Genomic DNA, 13,884 nt, shown 5'->3' with positions numbered 1-13,884 from the left:
ATTGTTCTTTCCATTCCAAGAGCTCCTTTTTTTTAAGAATGTGGATTACAAAATTATTATTTAATAGATCTGTTGACAGAAAGTGTTCACATTAGCAAACGCATTTTATTTTATAAAAGCAATGCTGCAAGACAGCTGGAAATTAGATATGAAATGAAATAAGCAACTATGAAAAGCAAAGCATAAAAATATCATTCAATAGTCATGTGACATTTCATAAGTTAGTAGAAATTCTCTCAACTCTCGTAGAAAGACACTTGTCCTAATCAGGCGTGCAGTTGTACGAATATTTCCCATCAATTCATAAGCATTTCAGTAAGTAGCACAAAATACGAGTAATCATATGTTTCCAAGTAATGAGTGTGTCGTATTTGCGATGCTTTCTACAAAGGAATGTCAACAGCGAGGTTAATGGCCTTTTTTTTTCACCTAATGGCTGTTTCTCCGGGTGGCTGGCACAGGTGGCCGCTCAAGACGCATTATGTCAAGGTCACTTACCTTTCTTACCGAAATATTTACGACAACAGTTTCCGCTACAGTGGCAGTCTCGTATAAAAATATTACACAGGTCAAGAATTTGCGTTACAAATCTGTAGAAACAAAATCCTATTGATATAACAGTGTCCAAAAAGTTGTCGGCGGCATTTTAATACATTCACGCATTTACATACATTTCATAACTCTTAAAGTATTATTCTTGGTTTCCAACAACCTGTTTCACAAACCAGAGTGAGTCCCTAACCACTACTCATTATTCCTTACCTTATTCGTCGACACTTCTTCAATATTTTATGATAACAGATACGTAGCATACTCAAATAACTCATATAGCATCAGCTTATTGATCATAAACATACCGCAACAGCATAATACACATAGTCATCGTAATAATATCATAACACCTCAGTCAACTCTCAAAATCGTTATAGCTTCCTCCAATAATTTCAAAACCTAAAAAAAATTCTCTGCTCATGTCAAAAGTGTAATCTGCCTCAAACGTACTTTAAAAATCGTGATCCCATACCAAATACATCATTCAAAGCTCTTATAGTATCACAATGGTTCCGAAAAAATATGAACAGTTCACAAAGTACAGACAAAATACAATTTCATAAGTGTGAAGTTATCCAGCTGTGTAATTGCGTAAACATGTGTCACTGATGTAGTAAAATAAATGTTTATCTCTGTCAAATAATCAGATAGCTGTGTAATTCTGTGTTAGAGAAATATGGTACCGATGTGTAAAGTTGTATAAGCAAATACCATATTAGCTAGGGCTCCTTGTGCTTGCCAAACACATGGTACACAAACTAAGCGTGTACCCCCCTGAGGATTAATGTAATTATACCCTCAGGTGTTACAGATTACAGAAATGGAATGAAATGTATCACAGAAAACCCTTGTATCATTACACTTCAAATATCTTAAAAAAATAAATGTTTTAAATGCGAAATTAATCACTCACATACGTGTACTGTAGCGCTAAACTGTGCGTCATGTTGTAAGATAATTCTGTGGAAGTGTCGTAGTTATCGTCCTCCGAAAGCTAAGTTCTGCAGAAGTCAATGTACTTACCTCATGATACACAAAAGTGAAATGCTTTGCGTATAGATATCTTAGTTGTTACGCTTATTGCCGTGATGAGGAAAGTACTGTGCTGTATCGTATTGTTGTGCTACGGAAAAGGCAGTCTCATTGTAGCTATACCACAAAAGTTACTACTAAAACCTAAGTTACTACTAAAACCTGTTTCACTTTTCAGAAGAATTCAGAAAAACTGTGCAGATATAAAACAGATACACCGCAAAAGCAACATTGTAAATTGCTACTCATTAGTAGCGTCATGATAAAAATCGTGTAGCTGTCACATAAACTAACCACTATGTCATCCGGTATCTCACTGAAAGTACTTTAAATCCAGAATGTATTTTCAAGTAAACCAAAATGTTGCATTAAAATCTCATTAGCAGTACCAGTATGTGTCCTAAGTATGTAAGCCTTATAGTCGTTACGTAATCGTGCAACAAACAAGCAAGAATGCACACACACAATAACACTGTGTCGTCTGTTCACAATAACAATGCATTCGTAATTTCTCCTTAAATAAGTTCTCTTGGTTCTTGACTGGATATTTAACTTCAAACATTGTTACATGTTAACAGTTTCTTAAGTCCTACAAAGCATACTAGTAATGTAAAGTGAAAAGTTATATGGCAAAGACAAAGTTAAAAAGCAGATTATCTTTCAATAAACGGTTTTACATGTGAAATGTGGTGTAATACTTTACTCTTCACAGTACTCAGAGTTTGAACTTGAATACAATTGTCATGTGGTGTATGTCAGTAAAGAATACTGGAATTTTTCTCAAGGTTAGCGTCTATGTTATTTTTCTCTGAGCCAGCCGGCGCATGAGGCTGACTGGGGTGCGGGTCCTTGTCTGTTTCTTTGTTGGCGCGTGTCGTTATTGGGATTAGGAGACCGAACTTCTTGAAATTCACTCTGACGAGAAGGCCCTGCCCTGTTTGAATCCCGCCAGTTCTTATGCAATTCAGGTCTGTCGTTACGAATATATCGTCTGTCGTCATGTCGGTAGATTCCGTAGTTTCTTCCTTGTCCGTCACGTGGTGGAGAATTTCTCCCTGAATCGTAACTGTGCGCCGAACTGTTGCGTCTGAAGTTATTCTGCCTCCCTTGATAATAATTGTTTTGGTTCCCATATTGTCTGTTTCTCTGATTGTCTCTGTGATAGTCATTACTACGGAAATGCGATCTTTCTCTGTAACTATTATTACACTGCCAGTGGTTGTCATATGGGTGGTGTCTGTTTTGGTCACGATTTGCGTTGTGGAATAGCCTTGTCGTGTCCAGTTATTGTTTCTGCCGTCACGGAATTGTGACCTGTAGTGATTGTTTTCCTGTTTTCGCATCCGGCGACTGTCTGTGTCAATTTCCAGTTCTTGTAAGAGCCCCTGAAAAGCTTCAATGTCGTCTTTGCAACGTCCTGCCAAAATAATATGTCGTAAATGTTCAGGCAATTTGATTAAGCAAATGGGGATGAGTTCTGAGGGGCTGTATGGGTTTGACAGGTACTGATTCTTATGCAACATGTCTTCAAAATATTTCATAAGAATGGAAAATTCAGATTGTTCGAAACGTTTCATCATTATGATGCTATGTTTTACTCGGTCTTGTGTAGCTTGAGACCAATATGCTGAGAGGAAGGCATGATAAAAATCTCCTTCACTGTGACAATCGTGAATGACCGATCGCATTCTTACAGCTGGTTCATTCTCTAAGTAGCCACACATAAAATCTAATCTGTGTTCTAACGACCAGTTGGGAGGAAAACAATGAGAGAATTGAAGCAGCCATGCTTGTGGATGAATGTCGTTGGCAGAATTCTTAAATGTTTTAAATTTACGTGTAGTAATGAACAGCTTATAGTCAAAATCATCATGTCGGCGAGTCGCATAGCGGTCATTGTTACGTCGTGTCGGCGGTTCCATCTCAAAATTCGGTGTGCCTTGCCAATTTCTTTCAAAATTTCCGAAGTGTCTTGTGTTATTATTTTGTGGTTGTTCCGTATTTCTATGTCCCTCTTCCCGTATTGGGACGCGAGTGTCCTCTGAAATACGTAATTCTTGTATTACCTGTGTCAGCTGATCTTGTACTTCGCGGATTTCTCTTTTGTACTGTGTATTGATTTGATTTTGATTTTGGTTGAATTTTCTAATTTCTTCATACTCTTCAGTGTCAGTGAAGGCTACAGGTGTTGCGTCATTCAGATCATCATCTACCTTTGTAGATAAGTTAGTGAACTGATCTGAAAGTTCGGCTACTTTGTCCGATAGTGTACTTATTTCCTCAGTGTGTTTTTCTGAACCAAGTTTCAGAGTATCTACTGTGTCCTTTAAGTTTTCCTGAGTTTTTGCAAGTTGCGTAACCGAATCGGTAGATGCAACTGAGTCAAATTTAGCTTGCAAGGTCTCATGATTTTCATGAACAATAGTTTGCAGTTCTTTTATGGCTGCTTCGTGATTCTGTAGTGCATTTTCATGACTCGAAAAAATAGGTTGGAAATGCTCACAAATTTGGGTTTTTACGTCGTTACAGAGTTTTTGACATTTCGATTCAATCTGATGTAACTCAATAGTTAAATCCTCACGTGTTTGTTCAAGAGTTTGCTCCAATGAGTCTAACTTTTGAAGCTGTTGCTGTGTTTGTCTCTGATTTAGTTCCATTGTGTCTAACTTTTGCTGTGTTTGTCTCTGATTTTTTTCCATTGTGTCTAACTTTTGAAGATTTTGTTCCATTGTGTCTAACTTTTGAAGCTTTTGCTGTGTTTGTCTCTGATTTTGTTCCATTGTGTCTAACTTTTGAAGCTTTTGTCCCATTTGTTGCATTAATTGTAATAACAATGCACTGGTGTCTGAAACATGTTCCTCAGTGCTTTTCGGCAGTGAATTTGCACCGGAACCATTCACATTTTGACAAGCAGAAAATGTGTCTTGACTTATTTGAGAAAACGGTGAGGACCCAAAACCTGAATCTACAATATTTGCAAAATTGTGTCCTGTCATTCCCGATTCCTGAGGCGAGCTGTTGCCGACCGATCGATCGATAATGCTTCCCTCTTCACTAATTGTTTCACTGTCCACGCCATTGTTTGCCGCCCGCTCCATTTCCCTATGCACAATTACCAAATTACTACTTTGAACATCAGTTAATTCATTACTCGGTGGCGCTAACACACTGCTTTCGTTTTCACTGTCATTTCTCAGTTTACTTTGGAGCCTAGTATTACGTTTTTCACACGCCATTATTGTCACAGTATTTCACACGACAACTCAGAAAAACACAATTTGAAGAGCAAAAATAAGAGAACACATTAACATAACACTGAAAATAATATCTAGTTAATTGCATCTGCGAAATACTTGGTGCAAATCTACATGCATGCCACAACTGTTTTACTGTACAACAATGAAAGACTGCAACTACAATGGAGATTTTCTCTACAAATATGAGCTAGCAATAAACAAAAGCTACACTAATTACACAAACTACAAGAAAAAAATCAGAAGATTCCAATAAGGTATCCTGGCAGGTTCGCCATATGAAACCCTCCTTTAAACAATTATACGCGACTGTGCTTAAACTGACACACAATATTTTTAGCGCAACGCAATCTGACTTTCAAAAAATCCCTACGAAAGAATGGCCCTGACTAACATTAAACTATACCTTTCACAAATCACTAAATCACTTACCTCACAAAAATCTTCGTTACTCCCACTACTGCAATAGCGCAAGCGCCACTACTGCCAGCTAAATAAGAGATTCAAACTACGGAAGGCACTAACTACTGATAGGGATAGTTAGCAAATGAAAGATATTAATAGAGAACAAACAATGTATTTACCTTGATATCATCATATATAAATATAGCAGTTCATGACAAATTTCAAAACTCCGCCATCTCTCTCCCCACATCCACCACTGCTGGCGGCTCACCTCCAACTGCACAACGCTACGCGCTGTTCACATCCAGCTGCCTCTGCCCAACACTACAATGGCAGACAACAATGCAAACTAGCCACCGACTGCACACAGCACAGCCAGTGATTTTCATACAGTGCACTACACAACGTTGCCAATAAGAAAACATAAACACCCTACTTACACAATGTCATCGGCGAACCTCAAAGTTTTTACTTCTTCTCCATGAATTTTAATACCTACTCCAAATTTTTCTTTTGTTTCCTTTAATGCTTGCTCAATATACAGATTGAATAACATCGGGGAGAGGCTACAACCCTGTCTCACTCCCTTCCCAACCACTGCTTCCCTTTCATGTCCCTCGACTCTTATAACTGCCATCTGGTTTCTGTACAAATTGTAAATAGCCTTTCGCTCCCTGTATTTTACCCTTTCCACCTTCAGAATTTGAAAGAGAGTATTCCAGTTAACATTGTCAAAAGCTTTCTCTAAGTCTACAAATGCTAGAAACGTAGGTTTGCCTTTTCTTAATCTTTCTTCTAAGATAAGTCGTAGGGTTGGTATTGCGTCACATGTTCCAACATTTCTACGGAATCCAAACTGATCTTCCCCGAGGTCGGCTTCTACCAGTTTTTCCATTCGTCTGTAAAGAATCCGCGTTAGTATTTTGCAGCTGTGACTTATTAAACTGATAGTTCGGTAATTTTCACATCTGTCAACACCTGCTTTCTTTGGGATTGGAATTATTATATTGTTCTTGAAGTCTGAGGGTATTTCGCCTGTCTCATACATCGTGCTCACCAGATGGTAGAGTTTTGTCATGACTGGCTCTCCCGAGGCCATCAGTAGTTCTAATGGAATGTTATCTACACCCAGGGCCTTGTTTCGACTCAGGTCTTTCAGTGCTCTGTCAAACTCTTCACGCAGTATCTTGTCTCCCATTTCGTCTTCATCTACATCCTCTTCCATTTCCATAATATTGTCCTCAAGTACATCGCCCTTGTATAAACCCTCTATATACTCCTTCCACCTTTCTGCCTTCCCTTCTTTGCTTAGAATTGGGTTGCCATCTGAGCTCTTGATATTCATACAAGTGGTTCTCTTCTCTCCAAAGGTCTCTTTAATTTTCCTGTAAGCAGTATCTATCATACCCCTAGTGAGACAAGCCTCTACATCCTTGCATTTGTCCTCTAGCCATCCCTGATTAGCCATTTTGCACTTCCTGTCGATGTCATTTTTGAGACGTTTGTATTCCTTTTTGCCTGCTTCATTTACTGCATTTTTATATTTTCTCCTTTCGTCAATTAAATTCAATATTTCTTCTGTTACCCAAGGATTTCTATTAGCCCTCGTCTTTTTACCTACTTGATCGTCTGCTCCCTTCACTACTTCATCCCTCAGAGCTACCCATTCTTCTTCTACTGTATTTCTTTCCCCCATTCCTGTCAATTGTTCCCTTATGCTCTCCCTGAAACTCTCTACAACCTCTGGTTCTTTCAGTTTATCCAGGTCCCATCTCCTTAAATTCCCACCTTTTTGCAGTTTCTTAAGTTTCAATCTACAGATCATAACCAATAGATTGTGGTCAGAATCCACATCTGCACCAGGAAATGTCTTACAATTTAAAACCTGGTTTCTAAATCTCTGTCTTACCATTATATAATCTATCTGATACCTTTTAGTATCTCCAGGATTCTTCCAGGTGTACAACCTTCTTTTACGATTCTTGAACCAAGTGTTAGCTATGATTAAGTTATGCTCTGTGCAAAATTCTACAAGGCGGCTTCCTCTTCCATTTCTTCCCCCCTATCCATATTCACCTACTATGTTTCCTTCTCTCCCTTTTCCTACTGACGAGTTCCAGTCACCCATGACTATTAAATTTTCGTCTCCCTTCACTACCTGAATAATTTCTTTTATCTCGTCATACATTTCATCTATATCTTCATCATCTGCAGAGCTAGTTGGCATATAAACTTGTACTACTGTAGTAGGCATGGGCTTCGTGTCTATCTTGGCCACAATAATGCGTTCACTATGCTGTTTGTAGTAGCTAACCCGCGCTCCTATTTTTTTATTCATTATTAAACCTACTCCTACATTACCCCTATTTGATTTTGTATTTATAACCCTGTAATCACCTGACCAAAAGTCTTGTTCCTCCTGCCACCGAACTTCACTAATTCCCACTATATCTAACTTTAACCTATCCATTTCCCTTTTTAAATTTTCTAACCTACCTGCCCGATTAAGGGATCTGACATTCCACACTCCGATCCGTAGAACGCCAGTTTTCTTTCTCCTGATAACGACGTCCTCTTGAGTAGTCCCCGCCCGGAGATCCGAATGGGGGACTATTCTACCTCCGGAATATTTTACCCAAGACGACGCCATCATCATTTAATCATACAGTAAAGCTGCATGTCCTCGGGAAAAATTACGGCTGTAGTTTCCCCTTGCTTTCAGCCGTTCGCAGTACCAGCACAGCAAGGCCGTTTTGGTTAATGTTACAAGGCCAGATCAGTCAATCATCCAGACTGTTGCCCCTGCAACTACTGAAAAGGCTGCTGCCCCTCTTCAGGAACCACATGTTTGTCTGGCCTCTCAACAGATACCACTCCGTTGTGGTTGCACCTACGGTACGGCCATCTGTATTGCTGAGGCACGCAAGCCTCCCCACCAACGGCAAGGTCCATGGTTCATGGGGGGGGGGGGGAGACTCACTCTATGCTTTTCAAAATACGAATACTGACGATGCAAATGCATTGCCGAAAAGCACAAGGGAATATGTTTCAGTTCCTAATGCATTGTTATTGCAGTTAATTCAGGATATGGAACAAAATCAGAACAAAACACAGCAAATAAATGGAATGAACACAGAAACAGTTTCAAAAGTTAGACACAATGGAACAAAATCTTCCAAAGTTAGACACATTGGAACAAAATCTTCAAAGTTTAGACACAATTGAACAAACGTTGAACACATGAAGATTTAACTGCTGAGATACTCAAAATCGATCGATATATCAAAAAATTTCTGAAGATGTAAAAATATAAATTTGTGCGCATTTTCAGCCTATTTTTTGCGACATAATAACGCATTATAGACTCATGAAACAGCAATAAAAGAACTGCAGATCATTGTTCACGAAAATCACGTAACCTAGCTGGCTAAAACTGACTTAGTTGCATCTACTGATATGGTTCCGCAGCTTGTAAAAGTTCAGGAAAACTTAAAGGACACATTAGATACTCTAAAATTTGGTTCAGATACACACAAAGACAAAATCAGCATATTATCAGAAAAAGAAGTCGAACTTTCAGATCAGCTAACTAATTTCTCTAGAAGGTAGATGATGATTTGAATGATAAAAGATCCAAAAGACCCAAAAGGCTTGTTTAAACAATTTGTTGTCATTTAATATGAACGCTGTTTGGCAAAAATATTAGCTTATTTATTATGAACAATCATTTACTTCTGATTATTACTGTAATAATGATCTGATTGTGTCTAATTACTTATAATATTTCTTTATTTAAATATTGTTGTAATATATTACCTTAATCCGGGAAGTGGTCAAGTTATGTCCAATATGTCTGTAGAAATTAAGAACTATATATTTTTGGTGAGGGTGGTCTTCACCCAATGGAAAAGTAGACACTAACAGAACAGTAGAGGAGTCAAATGAAGACTGGGTGTTTTGAATGAAGAGCTCAAGGGAGCAATTCAGCACATCTGAATGTTCCGGAAGAAGGCAGAGCTGCCTGTGGCCTTGGGTGATAGTTGATGTAGTGGGTGATAGAGTCTGAGTAGTGAAGTGCCACTATGAGACTTTACATGGAGATATGGTGGATGACAGACCTGGCTAAGGTAACATGCTATATTCGGTCCTGTTGGCGATTGACTGCGGGTGTTGAACAGATGCTAAAATTTGAAGGGTCTTCGTGAGTTCTGAATATTCTCCAGTGTAGGACACTAACTTTTTCACTTGTATTACACAACTGAGGAAATACAGTGTATGAGGTTCTACTCATCTTTTCGTGTGTGTTATTTTGTCTGTTGTGGCGTAATAAGCTCGCTACGCCACACTGAGAAGGAACCCGAAAGGCACGCGTACACACACGCCGACTGGCGTCAAGTCTGGAACAGGATACGTTATGACTGCTATAAAGAAAATACGTAGCTTTGGAATATACTTAACTTTTAATCAATCCTTGTGATACATCTCTCTTGACTATACAAATGAGACTCGTGAGATACATGCACTGTGACAATTGGCGCCTTGCTAAGTCGTAGCCATTAACTTAGCTGAAGGCTATTCTAACTGTCTCTCGGCAAATGAGAGCAAAGGCTTCGTCAGTATAGTCGCTAGCAACGTCGTCGTACAACTGGGTCGAGTTCTCGTACGTCTCTCGAGACCTGCCGTGTGGTGGCGCTCGGTCTGCGATCACACAGTGGCGACACGCGGGTCCGACATGTACTAATGGACCGCGGCCGATTTAAGCTACCACCTAGCAAGTGTGGTGTCTGTCAGTGACACCACATTGTCAACCATCATGGTGAACTCTGAACTGTTTTGAACTACTGCATATTTTTTACATCATGAATACGAAAGGGACTTAGTTTTTGTGTACGTTTGATGACTGTCTAGTTTCAGGATTTGCTGCCATTCTCGTAAAATCTCAACATGTCATTACTGCCTTGGATAAGACTATTTTCTGTCTGTATTTTTACTGAATATTGCAGGACCAGTTCCTGTTTATTTGAGATGTCCTTTCTTGCATGAAAATTATTCAAATTAATTCTCTGTCGTCTGCATCAGTTACAGATGTTAGAATAGAACTCTTGTTATTTAATTATTCATTAAACTTTTATTAAGTATTTCTGTGTATTTTACTAAATTCTAGCCAATGCACAAACAATGTGACTGAGGACTCACAGCTACAGGTTATCATTTTCAGGGAATTAGCTGTCGGGCATGAAAGCAGACGTGCATGGTTTGACCCTATGATTACGTCGAGATATTCCTTTCAAACAAAGGTGCGCATAGCCCCAGTACGTGAGGTATGAATAACCACCGGTAAAAACATAGCTGGTTTGCTCGTTTAGGTTGCTGTTTGGAAGAGCGACTACAGGAAAGAGAACTGTTAAATACTGTTGTACGCTTCAACTGAAAAAGTGTAACTGAGTGATTAAGAATTATGGCGGAGAAAAGTTTATTATTGAAGGTGCATAGTGCTGCAAAGTAGTACATGAATTAGTATCTTCTGTCGCCTCAGCTACTTCAACAATTATGCTGCTAGGGCCTAATCCAGCTCGTCGTTTTCTCATATAACAAAAGTTTCAACGACGATGGAACACTATCATTTATATTGCTGGTAGTTTCGTGCAGAACAGTCCTGCTCGCCAACACCCACAATGGCCTTGGAAATTTGGTTTCCATTTCCAGTGTATAAGCTGAAGAAGTCTTTCGGCAGCCAATGGCCTCAGTATGGTAATGGGAACCAAGTCATTGTTTCGCAACTTACACCCCAAGTACTCTTGATCCATGTAGTTACCGATCCACTGCTACAGCTGACGGAAACATTTTAAGGGGCTCCGGAAAGGCGCAAAATCATGAAAAGTTCAATTTTTACTTTTTTGCGTTTTCTGAATCTGCAGACTATTACCTTTTAATTGATATATTATTTATTCAATTCCGAAGACTACAACTATTTTAAATTTTTTTTGAAATGTGTTCTACATGGGCGTGACCCACTGTGGCGCTGTTAAACTGCTGTCAAATGGTGTTATTATTAACGTCCGTGTTCATCAGGTACATTTTAGTGATGTGAGATAAAGTATGTGTTGTGGCTAACCTATGATGGTTCAATATATATCGCTGGTGTGATTGTCGATTGTTTCATGTTTATTTACTCTGTCGTTATCTCGAAAATATTCGTAATTAATTCTGTTTCTTGAGTCTCTGTTTTGTTGAAGTATAATAATGAGTGAAAGTAAAGTTATTAGAAATCCTCTGAAGGCTTTTAAGAAAAGGAGAAATGTTGGAAAGCCAAGGGTATGTGTTATTACTGTAAACAATAAAGACGATGAAAATCCCCAACATTGCTTGTGTCCCAAAGAAGAAGACAGTTGGTGTAAATATAACAAAGGATTGCTAACTGGTGAAGTGTACACTCATAAGCATAGTCTGCCTCATGCAATAATGGAGGTGATAAAACCTATTTTCAGAGACTTAGCAGCACCTGAACTGTTGAAAAAGTGTATTCACGGAAAAACTCAAAACCCCAATGAAAGTGTAAATAGTGTTATATGGTCGAGAATCCCCAAGACTGTATTTGTTGGAATAGAAACACTTCACTTTGGTGTGTATGATGCTGTTGCGACTTTCAATGATGGCAACATTGTAAGGTGCAAGGTATTTAGAAATATGGGAATGAAGATAGTTCTAACATGGTACGAGCGATGCTTGCTTTAGACAAGGAACGCCTTCGGGCTGCAGACAGGGCTGTAAAGAGTCTAGAAATACAAGCAAGAGTAAACAGGAGGAGGAACAAGAGGAAGCTGGAGGAGGAGTTTGCAGAGGATGAAGATAATCCATCCTATGGACCTGGAATGCACTAAAAAGTTAATCCATCTTTGTCGCTCGATTCCCAAAACTTTTATTTTCTCATACTAATTACATGTTTTCTAAGGATCTTCCAAACATATTTGTTTCAAACTTTCAGTAAATGTTACACAGTACCTTCTGCATAATTTAACACAGCCTTCTTCCAAAAAACTGTATATTTTTGAATATATGAAAAAAAAATTGCAAAAAAATGTTGTGAATTTTCATTACAATTGAAAAAAATCATCTTTAATAACTGAACTAAAATTTTGTAAAATCCCTGTGCTAAGTTGTAGCCCATATTCCAATAAATAATCTGTAAAAAGTTCAACTTCCTACCTCAAATACTTTGTGAGGAAAGATGTAATTTATAAGCGTTATTTTAACATTGCAAGTATAGGGCGTTCCGGAGCCCCTTAATGTGTTTTGTAGTGCTGCAGCTTCACTGGAAGGTATGGAAGCCGTGACTGATGATGCTCTGTAGGCTGATGTCACTTACTGCCTATAAGTCAGCTTGTTCATTTGCGTGGTTTGCGTGGTTACCACTATAGAGTCCAATCAACAATGTCTCGCCACCAGCTGTTATTTCCTTCGAATGGGCTGAGGTGCCAAAGAATTTAGTAACGTATGTTTCGAGATCCGAATTTCGGGAGAGGATCTAGAGAAATTTTACCTTGCTGTGGTTGAATAACGCAGAGTCGCAACCAACCACTGCGTGAAGAAGGAGCATGTGCTTGGCAATACTGTTCTCCACTGCACTTCTCGGATCGTAGTGGAGCTAAGGAGCTGACTTGAGGAAACATACATTGGGGTGAGTTTGGAGACACGTAATTACGACCAGAAGGTCAAAATACTACCACCACAATTGCGATATTCTTGTGAACGTAAGCCAGGGATTCTACCGTCTGCGCTATCCGCGTTTCTGTTATATCAGCGACGTGCTCAGAGGCGAATCGACTTTCATTGCCTTCTGTCATTAGCATGGTGTTTAGTCTATCCTTGTTTCTCTCATTCCATAGAAACGTACTAGTGAAACTGTTGGTGTCGTAGTGCCGCTAACAAGGGAACCTCCCCATCGCACCCCCCTCAGATTTAGTTATAAGTTGGCACAGTGGATAGGCCTTGAAAAACTGAACACTGATCGATCGAGAAAACTGGAAGAAGTTGTGTGGAACTATGAAAAAATAAGCAAAATATACAAACTGAGTAGTCCATGTGGAAGATATGCAACATCAAGGAGAGTGCGAGCTCAGCGGCGCCGTGGTCCCGTGGTTAGCGTAACGAGCTGCGGAATAAAAGGTTCTTGGTTCAAGGCTTCCCTCGAGTGAAAAATTTAACTTTTTGTTTTCGGTTTATGTGACAAACTATTATGTTTTCATCACTTTTTTTGGGAGTGATTATCACATCCACAAGAAAACCTAAATCGGGCAAGGTAGAAGAATCATTTTACCCATTCGCCAAGTGTACTATTTAGGTGGGTCGACAACATATTCCTGTCATGTGACGCACATGCCGTCACCAGTGTCGTATAGAATATATCAGACGTGTTTTCCTTTGGAGGAATCGGTTGACCTATGACCTTGCGATCAAATGTTTTCGGTTCCCATTGGAGAGGTACGTCCTTTCGTCAACTAATCGCATGGTTTTGCGGTGCGGTACCAAAATACAGACACTAAACTTATTACAGTGGACAGAGACGTCAATGAGCGAACGGACAGATCATAACTTTGCGAAAATAAAGGAAGTAAAATTTTCAGTCGAGGGAAGATTTGAA

The sequence above is a fragment of the Schistocerca nitens genome, chromosome 1 (assembly GCF_023898315.1).
Source record: "Schistocerca nitens isolate TAMUIC-IGC-003100 chromosome 1, iqSchNite1.1, whole genome shotgun sequence".
NCBI classification, from domain to species: domain Eukaryota; kingdom Metazoa; phylum Arthropoda; class Insecta; order Orthoptera; family Acrididae; genus Schistocerca; species Schistocerca nitens.
This window is presented reverse-complemented; position numbering follows the sequence as displayed.